This window comes from Amblyomma maculatum, chromosome 5 (assembly GCF_055883805.1).
Source record: "Amblyomma maculatum isolate TAMU_Amacu chromosome 5, ASM5588380v1, whole genome shotgun sequence".
In the NCBI taxonomy this organism is placed as follows: domain Eukaryota; kingdom Metazoa; phylum Arthropoda; class Arachnida; order Ixodida; family Ixodidae; genus Amblyomma; species Amblyomma maculatum.
In genome coordinates this window covers 139,870,280-139,884,721 of record NC_139348.1, presented here as the reverse complement: position 1 = coordinate 139,884,721, position 14,442 = coordinate 139,870,280, and the positions used below count along the sequence as shown (strand labels likewise).

The 14,442-nt window shown below is 44.4% G+C and overlaps 1 long non-coding RNA gene across 2 annotated transcripts in view; it reads right to left on the bottom strand.

Annotated features, from left to right (window-relative positions):
- Positions 1–9,335: 9,335 nt before the first annotated feature.
- LOC146189737 (uncharacterized) overlaps positions 9,336–14,442 on the bottom strand; it is a 190,410-nt gene continuing 185,303 nt past the window's right edge. Inside the window, exons 3-4 of one of the 2 annotated variants that reach the window (XR_014707683.1) lie at positions 12,044–12,089; positions 9,336–9,444 (exon numbers count right to left, since the gene is read on the bottom strand). This is a non-coding gene — a long non-coding RNA (uncharacterized LOC146189737). The remainder of the gene's footprint in view (positions 9,445–12,043; positions 12,090–14,442) is intronic. The other variant, XR_014707684.1, reaches the window with a different exon arrangement.

Below are 14,442 nucleotides of genomic sequence, written 5' to 3'. Positions count from 1 at the left end.
TTCATGGTCCGGATCTGTGGTTACTACCTGTCCTGAGTAGACATATTCGCCTGCTACTTCCAGTATTTCGCTACCTAATGTAAACGGCTGTAACAATATATAAACGCACGAAAAGCAAGTAATAGAAGCAGACAATGTGGACGAGGAGTGTTTAATTTCAAAAAAGGAACAAGAATAATAAACCGATACAGGGTGAAACAATTTTGAGGCAGACACAAGCACACGTGAATAAAAACGTGGCACGTAGAAGAAAAAATATTCAGAGGTGCACTTAAATCTGCTCAGGCACACTAACGCAAAATCACTGCGAGTGCCGTCGTGGCGCCTGGTGGATTCTCCTACACTACGCTAGCGAATCTCGGCCGCACTCAGCCAAATGGAGTATGTGTATGGCGTATTTACCAAGCTTAAATGAAAGAGCGGGACAGATGGATCTACATAAAGACGACTATTTGCACTGTACAGCCGCCCTAAATTTTAACAATATAGCGCGAACGTCGACCAAACTGCTAGTCAGCGCCTTATAACGGCAATAGCGTGGAACACGGCGAGAGTTCGCGCACGCGCGCGAAGAGAGAGCAGTTTCTGCTACGCTGTTCCGATAAGAGGACACGCGCCCTGCCACAATATCTGTTCGCGAAAAGCCGAAGGGCTGTAGAGCAAATGCGCATGAAATTTTTACACTTAGACGTGATTTCCCTCCTTTTTCTTTTTTCCTTTTACGAAAGGCCGCGCTGGCGAAGCAGAGTTAAGAAAAGTGTAAACGAAAGCAAATATACCAGCACGTGGAAAGCAATGATTGTAATGAGAATCTTCTAATGTTAGCTGCCCTCAGTGAGGTGCGAAAACGATAAAAGAGGCACTAAGCAAAGCACTAGTGCTGTACTGCCCGCCATTTTGTTTTTTTTTTTCTTTTTGTTTTGCGAACAAATATTGTGGTTGAGCGTACGTCTTCGTGATCGGAATAGCGTAGCAGACGACGCTTCACATTCGTGCGCATTCGCGAACTCTCGCCGTGTTACACGCTTATCGCCGTTAAAAGGCGCTGACCAGCAGTTTGGTCGGCGCTCGAGCCATATTGTTAAAAATCAGGGCGACTGTGCAGCGAGAGTGTGTTCCACTTGGAACTTGATGAAGACGACGATGTTTACTGCATAGCATCATAGTGTGTTTACGTTCTACACAAGGCATGATTGGCGGCTTCCATAGTACATTGCTCTCGCGGCTGGGTCAATGAAGCTGATCTGTTCGGATGGTTATTCCATTCCTAGCGCTGAATGAATTTTTTTTACTTAAGATTCAGTTTGTGCATACATGCTCTGATGCCATTCTGTGATTACAGGAATCGTCCACTCCTCTCACGAGCCACGAATTGCTTCAGCATTAAATCCTCTCCTCTTATTTCGGGTTTCTTCTGCAAAAATTCATGACAGCTGTGCGGCGGGCCTTTGTGCACTATTGCCACTATTGCCTGCCATGATGTCGTGAAAATGCTCACTTCAATCTCATAATGAGAGAAAATGACTTGTTTGCACAAGGCAATCGCTTGTTTAAAAAGATAAGTACAAAAAACGTGGCAAGAATTCTGCTCTGATTATACGAATTAAAACGTGCGAGCAGTGTTTGGCATGGTTTGGACATGGTGTTGTTGGGGACGGTTTGCAGTTGAAAGAATGATACAACGTTTTGTGAAACGTTAAATGCCTTTGGCTTTAGTGGAAAAAAAGGGCACTTGCTAAAATTAACCGTATGCATAGAGGTAGTACATACATATGTCTTTGTTTGGAATTTCTACCGCAAACTAGAGCCCCAAACTTGGCATGCAGATAGGTAATAAATGGGAAGAGAAACGGTATGATACCTTCCAAAATGTTGTACAAGTGGGTTAGTCAACATGCTGATAGAAAATCACGTCAAAACTTCGTTGCCACTTAATGACCGCACTTTATGTGCACGCCAAGCGTGAGATAAGGATTTACCTTTAAAATATGAGGAACACATAGTCATCGCCTTCGCGGTTCCCGTCAGTGGCTCCTCTTGCGCATACAGGCACGCACATCATTTCCCCTGTAGAATAATAATCATTATGTGAGGACCAGAAAGCATACATACAAGGTTGTGCATTAAAAAGGCGTGCGAATGTGAGTTGAAGCTTCCGGGATTCGATTCACGGCCCAATAATGCAATATTCCTTTCAGCGTAATAGTTTTCGTTTATATACTTGCGTGTAGTGATGACATTTGAGTAACTATCATCCTAGTCGTTTCCAGTTTTCGTGTCCTATTCAAGATTCAAAAACCTGAACTCAAAGTACGACCTATGAGAAAAGTTTAGTTAATTTCTTTGGTGACCTCATGATTGCTGTTGTGGTCATAACGCTCCTGTCCCGTGATATCCCGAAAGCATTTTCACACTTTGAGATGAGAATTAGCGTCTATTGACACTCGCATTAGTATGTAAAAGGGCATGTATTCTATGTTTTTATGGAGAAAGCCTTCTACGGAGCTTGCAGAGGGTACCTGTCCGGCTTTGGGGAGTGGGCTAGATTAGAGCCTGCGTAATTAGCCTTCGAAGCACTCTTCTGGTTCAAGTCTGCACAGTAAAGGGTGGCATGAGTGACAGCTATCAGATACAATCACCCAGGCTCTAAATAGGCGTGAACAGCCTAAAGCCCTACCTTCTCCATTTTCGAATTTCCATCCATGCCTTTTAACCGCGCACCATTTATCAAGCTATTCGTGCGGTAAGGTTTCGTAACTGCATTTTGTTACACCTAGTGCTGATGGGTATATCCAGCTGTGCGTGTTAAACTCTGAAGGAACAGAGTGGAGTGTAGGTGATTCGGTCAAAAGAAAGAACACTTGGCCGATCTCCACTTATCCATAGCGCCTTTCTCTTGTTTTGAAGCACCCTTCTACACTACAGCTGCGTAAGAATGCAAAGACTAGCGTCTTGCTTTAAAAAAGATTATGGAGGGCAAAGACTAGCGTCATCACACCTATCGTTCGCCCTCAACACACAAACGTAGCACTAAATCTGGCAAGACGTTTCAAACAGCGACAACTTTCTGGAACAATATAGGCACATCAGCATGTGGTGTTCTTTCTAGGCCGTTTCGGTTGCGTTTTGATTTGGGAACAAATTGTCGGCATGGAAAAAATATAGGCGAAGAAAAAGACAAAAATACTGCCCTTCTCAGCGATACCACAGCGACATTTTACTTTCGAGTTTCTTATGAAAAGATTTAAATTAGTTTGTTCAACTAAAGGAGGCGTCCGTAGAACTCCACGCCAGATTTGTGCTATGTCAATGTCATAAAGCTACACCGCGGTAGATGAGCTTACACGCTCATTTGGCATTTCGCTGTAGTCATGAGCTCGGTCTTCAGCTTAGGCATGGCGTTTTCCACCTCTCTTGCCTTATGGTAATTTAGTGAATGCACTCTAGAACGGCTACAACGTTAGGCGGCAGTGGGCTTTCGGCATTTTTCTAAGTTGCTGCCGTGTGTATGGTGCGCACGCGAAATATATTGGGCTTTAGTTAGTATACAGTTTGTATTAATTGTATGCAGAATGATTCAACGCACCGTTTCCAGCGAAAACAAAAAAAGTCCCTTCTTCGACAATTATATTATTTCGAAACAGCGAATAGGCTGATGCAAAGCACTAGGACTTCAGGTAAAGTTGGTGTGAGCCCGTAAGTCGGAAAGCATGGCATGGATGGAAAGGATAGGTTACTGGGTGATGCAGACCACTGGAGCCTTGTATACAACGGTTCATATTAGGAGTCGTGAGAAGCTACTTGTCTCGATGCCAATTTGTCACAATGGAAAAAAACCTTCATGTGTCTGAGTAGTGAGTTCTAATTTTGAGTAAAGTTTGTAGCATAATATTATGTCATCAGTAAATTGTTGAGAACTTTAAAACGTGCAATAAATAGCAATACTCTGAATTTAATATTTTTACTGTGGTCACAACCATTATTTGAGAGCCACAGAAAACCAAGGAATGGGGGAGGGTTTTGTGCAGCAAGTTTGAGTCAAGTTTGGATCATTGCAAGAGATTTTATTTGCACAGGTTCAGGACATTGTTGTCAGCAGCGAATTTGCTTTTGATGCTAGCCGTATGCTCGAACTGAGAAACGGTGGTCATAAAAATAAGTGGGACTCTTTTTTTCAACAGAAGACTTCCATCTTACAATATGAAAAAAACGTGTACTCTGAAGGTATTCCTGTGCAGAATACTTGATAGTACAAATATTATCAGCATGGCCGTTTTGCTGGCCTGCAAATAAACACTGGTATTTTCTACAGCTTCAACGAAGCGCCGGTCGAAGCACCATCGTCCGGAGGCACTTTCGCCAGAAGTGTTCAAGACTGCGCAGTCCATCAGGGAGTCAGAGGTGGCCAGTCTGTCTCCACCCCACAAGGGTTCAACGAAAGAAAGGGTCAGGGTGGTCAGCGCCTCAACCACTGCGGCTGCAACTCCTGCTGCTCTCCTCCCGGCTATCGGCAGCCCTGCTGCCGATGCTGAAAATGTCGCACAGGTAATGCTGGCATTTTCCAGCAGTGACTATGCACCCGGCTCCCTAAGCGGCAGGATGCAGTTATCGGTGTTCGTATGCTGGCATGCCCCTTTACTTACTTCCTACAGAGTATATATATTTGAGCGCTGCTCACCATACAGAAAATGCTGCTCGCCTAACGACGAAATGCTGCAGCTATTGCCCTTGCAGTGTGGTACCAATACCATTGCTGGCACGAACTGTCATATGTTGGCAGCAATACGAGAGACTCAACGACAACTTTAGGAAGGGGTGTTTGGGTAGGCGGTAGAGGTGAGTAGTGAAGTGGTTCGTATCCCTTCATATTTCCCTATACTTCCCCGAACCTCATTGGCAAAATAGATATAAGGCTGAATTATGAAGTCGTGTTTGTTACAGGCTAGTCGCCATTGCCCTGATTCTGATAAAAAAAATAAATGCAAAATATTGTCCACCTAGTTTTCAAGTGCCGGTCGTGAGAACAAAGACGTAGAAAAGAACCTTGAAGCAAAGGTGAATCAATTTGAAGCAATTATCACAAATTATGGCCACTGTGTACACTGATGAAGGAAGGAGATCTGTGTCTCATTTCTGTTTCCCTGTGGTTTCTACAACCTTGCTGTTTGCCTACTGAAAAACCAAAAGTTCTACCAGGCAATAACTTCATAAAATCTCATTTAATCGCATGCACCCTCGTACGGTGCACATCATTATCATAAAATATTATACATAATTTATAATAATGTACAAGAAATTAACACTTTATGCAGTTATGTGACTTGTATGCGATCTTTTATATGAATTCAGTGAGATTGTGTGAGAAAATGTGAGGTTATTGCCTCATACAATTTTTTCAGAAGGGTTGTTACGTCGCTCTTTAAGGTTATGTATACGATACTTCGGATTCTCTGTGAACGTAAAGATGTGTCGATAGCCTTTGACGCTACCTATCCAAGCTTAGGCACGTACACAGTAACACTCCCACCCTTCAGAGTGTTGTGAAGATGTTCATGCTCGTGGAACCCTTGGGAATGCTTCTTGACATATTACATTCCAAGTTACTCGCAGGCTTCAATCCTTGCATCGAAAAACCTTAGGTGTTTCCGTGCACCGGCTTGTGAGTTGAATAGTCATACCTGATGTACGTACCTCCTTAATGTGTATACCCTTACAGCCGCTCTTTCCGTATTTTGGGCACCTTATAATATATTTAAATTTTGCTTTTATCTATCCCGAGCCCGCGATAGCTTGACAATAATTCCATCGCGTTTGCTTGTTGATGCGGCACCCGATTTATGTAACATCTATATTTTCTTTGCTATTCTTTACGGTGGTGTTTTGTTTCTAGTTCATGTTAGGTCTCCACAAGCCTTGATGCAGTAGTACGTGCTGGCAAAATTATAGGTGCTAATTTCAAGGCAATATTTTGATACGCGCTACTATTTTAAGCCGCATCTGTCACCTTTGCCGCGGTTTATTTTTCAGCATTCACAGCCACACATCGAAATATTTACGTTATACCCTTCACTGCAGGACCAACCTCGCAAGACATCCCCTGGCGAGGCGCTGTCACCTTTGTCCGCCTATGAGAGTGAGCACCAGGCTGCAGCTTCCCCTGAGCCTTGTGCTGACAATTTCTAGCCATTGACATCGATTCGCTTGCAGCAACGGGAATTCGCCTGGACACCGAAACACAAACTTTTTTGTATACTTCTTATTTTATGTACAATTTCCCCGTTGAGTTCTATGAAATATCGCGCACAAATGTATGACAGGGCGCTCACAGAATGTGCGAGCTCAGCAGAAAATATTTTCCATCACGCGACTTATTCGTTGTCTTCTGTTTGAAATCCTTCATATCAGAACGTTCCACTTCTTTTCCCAATGACAAAAATGCCTCGAAAGTGCGCTAACACACGAAGATGACAGGTCATGATCTCAAGTGAATAAATACGTTCAGCCATATATTACATCTGGAAATATAGAGGTGTAAACACGTTAATTATATTCGCATGCTGAAATATTTTCAGGGTCCACGGCTTGCTTCTAATCCGCAATTATTACAGTTACGGCAGACTTGCAGTTCGAAATCTCCGCAGCTCGAGGAAGGCTGCTAGTGTGAAATCACTAACTTGCCGCAGCCTTGTTTGGCTAAGCTGTTCCGTGAGGTCACAATCATTTGGCTTCGCGCGGGCAATTAAAACCAAGCCCAGTGTAGTGGCTTCCACCTGGGAGTCTTGTAAATGGGTGTTTCAAGACTGCCAGCCAACAGAGTGAATGGCGGAGCTTGTGACTGACCAACGGCGAACCATGGCCTCTGCTCATGGTCATGGCGGACCGAGCCCGGAAACTCGGGATCAGTAGTCGAGCATCTTAACGATTGGGCCACCACGTTGCATGCTTCCGGCCGTTGTAACCACGTTGAAGTAAGGTTAAACCAGCATCATTTCAAGCGGCGACTTCTTGGTGGCGCCGCAGGTGACCTCCGCAATAAAGTACTTCATTGCACTTGAACTGATCGCGGAGGTCGCAGTTAAACCTCCGCCATTTAATGCGGCGGCTCAAAGATATAACAAGTATAGGGTTAAACGATTTCGAGTGGTTGAAGTTAACCCCATGGCCTCCGCGACCAACGCGCCATTTCAGTGGAGCAGCTTGCGGAGGCCATAGTTAAACCTTCGCCTTGTGACGCTGCGGTTCCCGGTTGCCTCCCCGTGTACAGCTGGAACTGCAGCGTATCAGGCTAACATCAACACTACGTTAGTCCAGTGGGTTGTCGATAAGGTTAATAGCCACACATTTCTGCAGCCCCGCTCGAGCACGATATTAGATATTAGCAAAAACTCCCTGCATTTTTCTCTTCGTACCCTCTTGGCTTTTTATGGCTTCATAATTTAACCAACATCTCGCTTCCATGCCTAAAAGTAGGATGTGTGGTGCCCTGCATGCTTGCATACTTCCTCCATGCTTTGCAACCAATGCTACCGGCTAACTCCCAATATGCCCAGAAGCATGTTTGGTTTATAAGGTAACCGCGGCGGCTACAACGCCTATGACGCCTAGGTTATTCCTAAGCATCAGCTGGTGCTACTGAGCGTGAGTCTTCGCCCCATCACCGCCGTGGTCTCCTTCCCCACATTCAGCCTCATGCTTTCACCTTTTCCTTTTTCCCCCGCCCTCCTTAGTCACCACCCGCATTTCCCTTTTTCAATATTACTTTCCCCCTTCTGTAGGATTGCTCCTATGCGGTCACCACAACATTATGCTTGCTTCCAAGTTAGTCGCCCTTCCACTTCTTCTAGCACAACACTCAGATTGAGCACTCGTCTGCCCTCATTACAAGCTGCCCCTTTCAAGGCAAGCACACCATTCTGGGCCTTGCCGTGGAAGCCCCATTCTGGTTGAGCATTCCTTCGCTAGCAGCCACATCGCTTTAATGCAGTGTGTCACAGGTTCATTGTCACCCTCTCACCGCCTTCTTGCGCAGCTAAATGCAGGCAGGGGGTTTTCACTTCTCTGTCCTGTCGCCTGATAACCGTATACATGGAGATTCATTTTATGCTATCTACCGAGGTTGGCAGATATTTAGTTGCTCTAACGACTATGCCAGCGACGTTGGCAGGCAGTCTTGTAAGTTGGGTCTAAGGGCTGTGCTCCAAATGATGGCAGGGCCTGAAATAAAGCTCGCATCTAAACGCACGCAGGCAGCGTGCTTGATTACTTTGTTAAAATGCACATTTCATATTCAGCCACCTGTGATTGTAATTTGTATTCCTTCGCGGGATTGATTCCGCCTTTCAATCATTGTGTAACAAAGAAGTGAGTGTATGGCTCGTGTAAGTATCACGAGATAATCATCTTTGCAAAAAATGTTACATCAGTATGTAATTTTATACGAAGAACAAGTGCCTTGATGTCTGTAGAACTGCAGCAATGATATATTTGAATGATGTAGGCAACGTTTTTCAAACCGAAATACTCACCTTGTAGGTTCTTTCTACAGAACACTGCATGCCCTGCCATTCCTCAGCATTTCATGCCCGATAGTTTGGTTCAGCAACATTTTGGCTCATCCAAACTGTTTTCGTGCATCGTATCTCACCTCTATGATCCTTCGAGATCGGATATCATGCGCTCACAGTTTTTTTTTTTCGCTTGTGTTGGAGGAGACTTGCCACGCCCAGAGCACCTGGGTGGTTAAAAGATAAGCGGTTTGCTGAACAAAGTGACCAGAAGGAGCACGTAGCCCTGCCTTCGTTTCACCTTCGTAGTCATTGGCTGTCGCCTGCGCCGCCACAATAAGTCATTAAAGGCTTCTTGGGAAAGCATCCTAAAATTAAAAAGACCTGCCTATATCGTTTTGATCAAACTGCATTAAACGTGCTCGCATGCGATTTCACAACCATTGGCATGAAAAGAAAGCGATACTCTACACAACCAAACCTGCGTTCATCGGCCTCAACATTTATAGAAACGATACTGATAGCACTGTTAATGAATACCAAATCCCCGCCATCATTTTAAATTCTGTTTTTCCGGTAAGTAGCATAGTTGGGTACAAATGTGTCATGGTCGACGATGCATGATACTTCATTTTCAGAAGTGATTGTGTTTCCAATACTATGTTTTTAGACTGCGACAAAGTATGACAATGCACGCTAAATTATAGTTACCGAGGGGTCTATATTCATACACGGCGGCATTCGATGATTGCTTTTAAAGACCATACATCACTTCTTTTTTTTTTGTCGCCGCTTCTATTCGCTTAGGAGGTGACTGCTCAACATTCCAAATTCGGTAGTCGGTAAAAAACCACATGATTTTTATTGCGATAGCAATACTGCCCCAGGTTTCGACCCGTCGCGTAGCTCACGACCGGTCGCCATGGTTGACCTTGGATAGCTGCGAAGAAGAAGAAGAACGTTCGGTCACCGGACGCTAATGCTTTCGCTCCACACCACCATTCCCCTTCACCAGTGCAGGGTAGCCAACCGGAATCCATTCTTTCTGGTTAGCATCCCTGCCTTCCGCCCTCCTTTTCTCTTCCTCCTCCTCCTCCTCCTCCTCCTCCTCCTCCTCCTCCTCCTCCGCCTCCTCCTCCTCCTCCTCCTCCTCCTCCTCCCTCATCTATATGTGGGCTGGCAGCTTACGGTCTCGCGTTATGCTCTTAAAGGATGAGCTTAAGTGTCCCCAGTAATGTTGCACCTTACACTGATACGGCAAGATAGGGGAATAATATAGCAGGCGAAAGAAGCTTCCGCCATTGCTATCGCAATTCAACTAGGGTTAACCATAGTTAAACCAAAACTAAATTTTTCTGAAAAGATTTGCTCACGTGGATAATCGCCTTGTATTTTTTCCTTTTAGTAGCCCTGAAACATTTTGGAAGCTCAAAAAAAGGAAGTGAGCTGCTGAAACACATCTCACTAAACCGTTTTTCCTCCCTGCGGGGTGGCGCCACAGTTAGGACGATAGACTATTGTGCCCAAGGATGCGGGACCGAGTCCCGGCCGCGACGGCCTTGTGAATTGCTTTATTTGTAGAATTTATTCAGCTTTTATAATTGCTATATATAGTACCCTTCCTGCTTGTACCCAAACTTGGGCAGCAGTATGTCTGTAAATATATAAACAATATCAGGAAGCATAAGATCAAATTTTGCATTTATTCTGCTTTCCTTCATACTTTTATGTAAATCAGGATTGGGCACTTCAGGGAAACGAGCCTAGCGCCAAATATTTATTAATCGTTTGATGCGTAGATGTGTACAGAACGCAGCATCGTGCCTTTATGTAACGCCATGGAGCAATTAATCCCTTTTCAATTAAATATCCATGCCCAAACGCGCCAGACTTCTGCCTGGATGCCAAGGTAATGGGGCTACTGGACCCCGTGTGGCCCAATAGCTTTCGCATTGTCATCGTCACCGAGAGTTTCATTGAACAAAAGAAGAAGACAAGAAGACCTGGGCGCAGTGCCAGCTACCTACACTCTAAGCGTACCCGGTCGCAACGTCTTCCAATACCAACTCGTTCCCGAGTAAGATTAAAAGGAGCGGATACAAGATGTCCCGGCGTTCAACTGAAGCCACATCTTCTACCGATGTAATTGGTGAGAACTCAACATCGAATCTAATCTACCGGATTAAGAACGATAGGTCCTGATAATAGGCTCGGGCTCCTGTGATGCATGCAGTTAGGAGTTTATTCGATAGCCGCCAAAGGCGTGTTGCACTCTCGGTGTATGATCGGAGCATGCCATGAGGGAGGAATTGAAAGAGCGACGGAAGGCAGAAATAAAAGACGGCTTTTTCGCGTTCTCAACGTACGCTGGCACCACGCAGTACAGCCGCGCATTTGCGGTAGCGACCTTGACGGTGGACGTGTCGGTATCAGTGCAGAAATATATCGTTATATGACCTTTTCAGAGAATGCTTTTGCAATTCCCGTAACACCTTGGACCCGGAAAGGGTGGAAAACTGGAACATTGTAGCCTGAAAGGAGAAAGAACAGCGCGAAAAAAAAAAAAAAGGAACGAGGATTCAGTGCACTCCAGTCAGCCGAATGTTTTGCTGTTGCTCCCAAGCCTTTACCTTTTACGTACATAATGAGCGCATTACCTTTATCGGTCTAAAATAACAAAAATTCCCACTTCTCTTTCATATCTTTTCCCCCTGAATTGTATTTTTCAAGCGAGAACAAAAATTGCGAATCACCATCACACCCATAAAGAAGCGCGCTACAAGCTTTTCCTGAGCACAAGGTATGCCTTAACTCGGTGGGATTTACCGTTTCCTTGATCGTTTACAAGACAAACGTATTTTTTCGTTTTACAGAGAGTGCATCGAGCAGTACAAGCTCAACGTCAACTGTACTGCCATCGCAGTCATTTGGGTGCGTTTCCTGCATGCCAAACGGTTTATCTTCGCGCTACTATCTGTTTCATGAAACAGGTATAACTATGTTAGCCGCAGACTCCGTGTTCAAGGTGCAGGTATAATCTACTGCTCCTAATAATGACGCCAGCCCATGTTGTTACCATACTGTGGTACTTCTAGTTTCAACTGTCGCAGAAATCCTAGTATAACATTGCGGCAATAGTGACATCGACACGCTCCATCTTCAGTTTTCAGTATAAGTCGCTGCCTAGTAAACACACGGATCAGCGTCTCTTTCATGCCTTTAGTTCGTATTTCTTACGATTGCAAGCTTTTTTTTGCTAGGCAAAATTATTCGGAAGCTGACTAGTATCGCGTGAATTGGGCTTGTCAAAATTAAATTAAATTAATTTATTATACCTCAAAAGCCACGGATATGAAACATTACATGAGGGATCACATCAGAATCACTCCACGCTGCTTTAAGTCCTGCTTTCAGCATTACTACTTACTTTAAACTTTTCGCACGTAAAGCTATTAGTTCTAGCTATCAACAACTGAATTGTTGCTATCGAAACATGCAGATAAGCAATAAACCTGGTCATCCGTCCGGACACAATTTACCTGGCAGCACATTTGAAAATCCTGACTTTTCTTGGCGGCTGAAGGTCTGTAAAAAATAAAAACAAAAAAAAAATGGGCAGAAACTTTTTTGGGGTGTGTTCAGACTCCTCAATCGCCCTTGAAGCAGATATGTGAACAGCTGCGCCTCACTATCGCTTGTTTCTAAGGAAAACTATGCAGTCGTTTATTCTTAGTTCAAATTTATGTCTTCATGAGACGAATATGCTAATGGGTCTTGTTATCTTGGCCTCAAAACGTGTATCGATGCGACTGGTCTCACCTCTGCGTAAGAGCGATCGGATCAGGTTGTTACGAAATGCATTAGGTGCCAATATACACCAATAGCATCGCCAAACACTATTTTCTCTCTCTGCAGGGTGTCACTGCGACAGAGCAGACTTCCCCTCACTTGTTATGTGCTATAATACGAGCGTCTATTGTTCTACAAACATTTAATACTGTGGACCACACATCACCATTTTTTACGATACCGACTCACGTATCGAAATTACGCCGAACTGAGTCCAGCTTCTGCTGGTCAGAAAATCCCTGGAGAAGATTTTCGTATAAGTGTCATCTCGCAGACAACGCCTTAAGAACCGCACCTCATACGTAAAGAGATATTTAAGGACTCTCGTTCTGTAGCAGCTCTATCAGAGTATCGGAATCCGAGCACTGAAGCAGTCTGATACAACTATTACACAACCAGATTACATAATTACATACCTTTCGACGTAGGGCGTTCAGTTGTCAGAGTATAGTCATTGTCTGGTGAAGGAAAATGACAGAATCTAAAAATACGGCTGAACTATTTCCGCACGCTTATCGTCTTCAGTGCCTCACTGTGTCCGACTGAAAACCTACTGCTGACGCACGGGGCTCATTAAGTGAAAAATATGGTTTACTGTGGGCGTGTGGTTGTGTACTTCTTAGCCCGATGTTTGAGATGAGGTCGGCTTGAGTGTTTAACAGTTATACCGTCAGCTTTTTCACTTGCTTGACGAACGGTCGTTTTATCTAGTAAAAGTGCAAGGCAAACAAATAACATCCGAATAAATAGTATACGTTTTGCACCTCTAGCTGAAAGCTGAATCTCTTACTTATTGACTAACGCACGAACAAGGTACATAATGATGTGTGTGCGCTGTGTTCTCGCTGTTAAACACTCTCGGCCAGGAACTCTTGTTGTGTGCACTAAAAGCTTGGCAAAGCGGAACACAAGTAAAAGGCGCGCCTGCTACTGTTTTTCGTGCATGTCGAGCTGCTTGGGACTCTGTGCATGCTAAACATACAGAAAGCCGTCAAGGCAGCATGCGTTCTAAGCATTGAAAGTTGGTACTCTCATATTACAACATTCGTTGTTATAGTTTTAAAAAAAAAGGGCACGCGAGGGCGTTTTCATTTCTGTAGATGTTGCCGTGTGTTGTGCGGTGAGCGCTCCAAGTCCTGTCGGCCCGATTTCTCGGCGCAACTCGCAGGCACAAGACGTCCCTCGGAGGCCAGTTCGCCACGGGCGCAACGCTGCTGCTTTTTGCCTTTGCGTGCGTCGTCCTTGCGTCGTACCTGGCATGGTCCTTTCTAGTGGGTGCGTCCTTTGTTGCTGCACTCCAGCATGTATCTTTTGAAGTTTAAGACCAGCTTAAGACGAGGGCACAGAAAAAAGGAACACGTGTGTTCCTTTTTTCTGTGTCCTCGTCTTAAGCGCTAGTCTTAAACTTCAAATGGATTCCAACCAACTAGCCCAGCTTTCTGCTTTGACAGCAAATGTCTTCCCCGACTAGGCTGAAATGCAATTTGATCACAACTACGACCTTGTAGGCGGGTCCATCGATGCAATCAGTGGGGGAAAAATGCGGTATAAAACTCTAATTGTATTATCTCACACTGAGGCACAGCTAATTTCGCAGGAGGTTGCTCATGGAGTCTCAATAGCTAACAGAGATAGCCACAAGGATGTGGGCAGTAAGATGTTTTCATTCATGGCCATCGCATTGTATATATTTTTCTGTTCCTGTCGAGCGCAAAACTGAGTGATTTGAAGGGCTTTAATGGCACTTTTCGAACATTTATTAAGATTTATTGAACATTTTTAAAGATTTATGTTCATTCTTCATAGGAATTACAAGGCGTAATGCAGCAAACATCGTAGGCATTTTGTTGGGACCATTTTATGAGACTCCGACTGGAGTCAATAGCGTGCGCAAGTTTTTGTCTCCGTAACCGAAAGGTTTATTAGTAGTCGTTTTACAGCGTTCGAAAAATGACTAATAAATCATTTTTTGCTCAGCGTGCCTAACGCCAGCCTTGGTTGTGTAAAACTTCATACTAAACAGCATGGCACAACATACAGTATATTTTAAAAAGTGCTGGAGTGGAAAAAGGAAACATTACTAGACGAG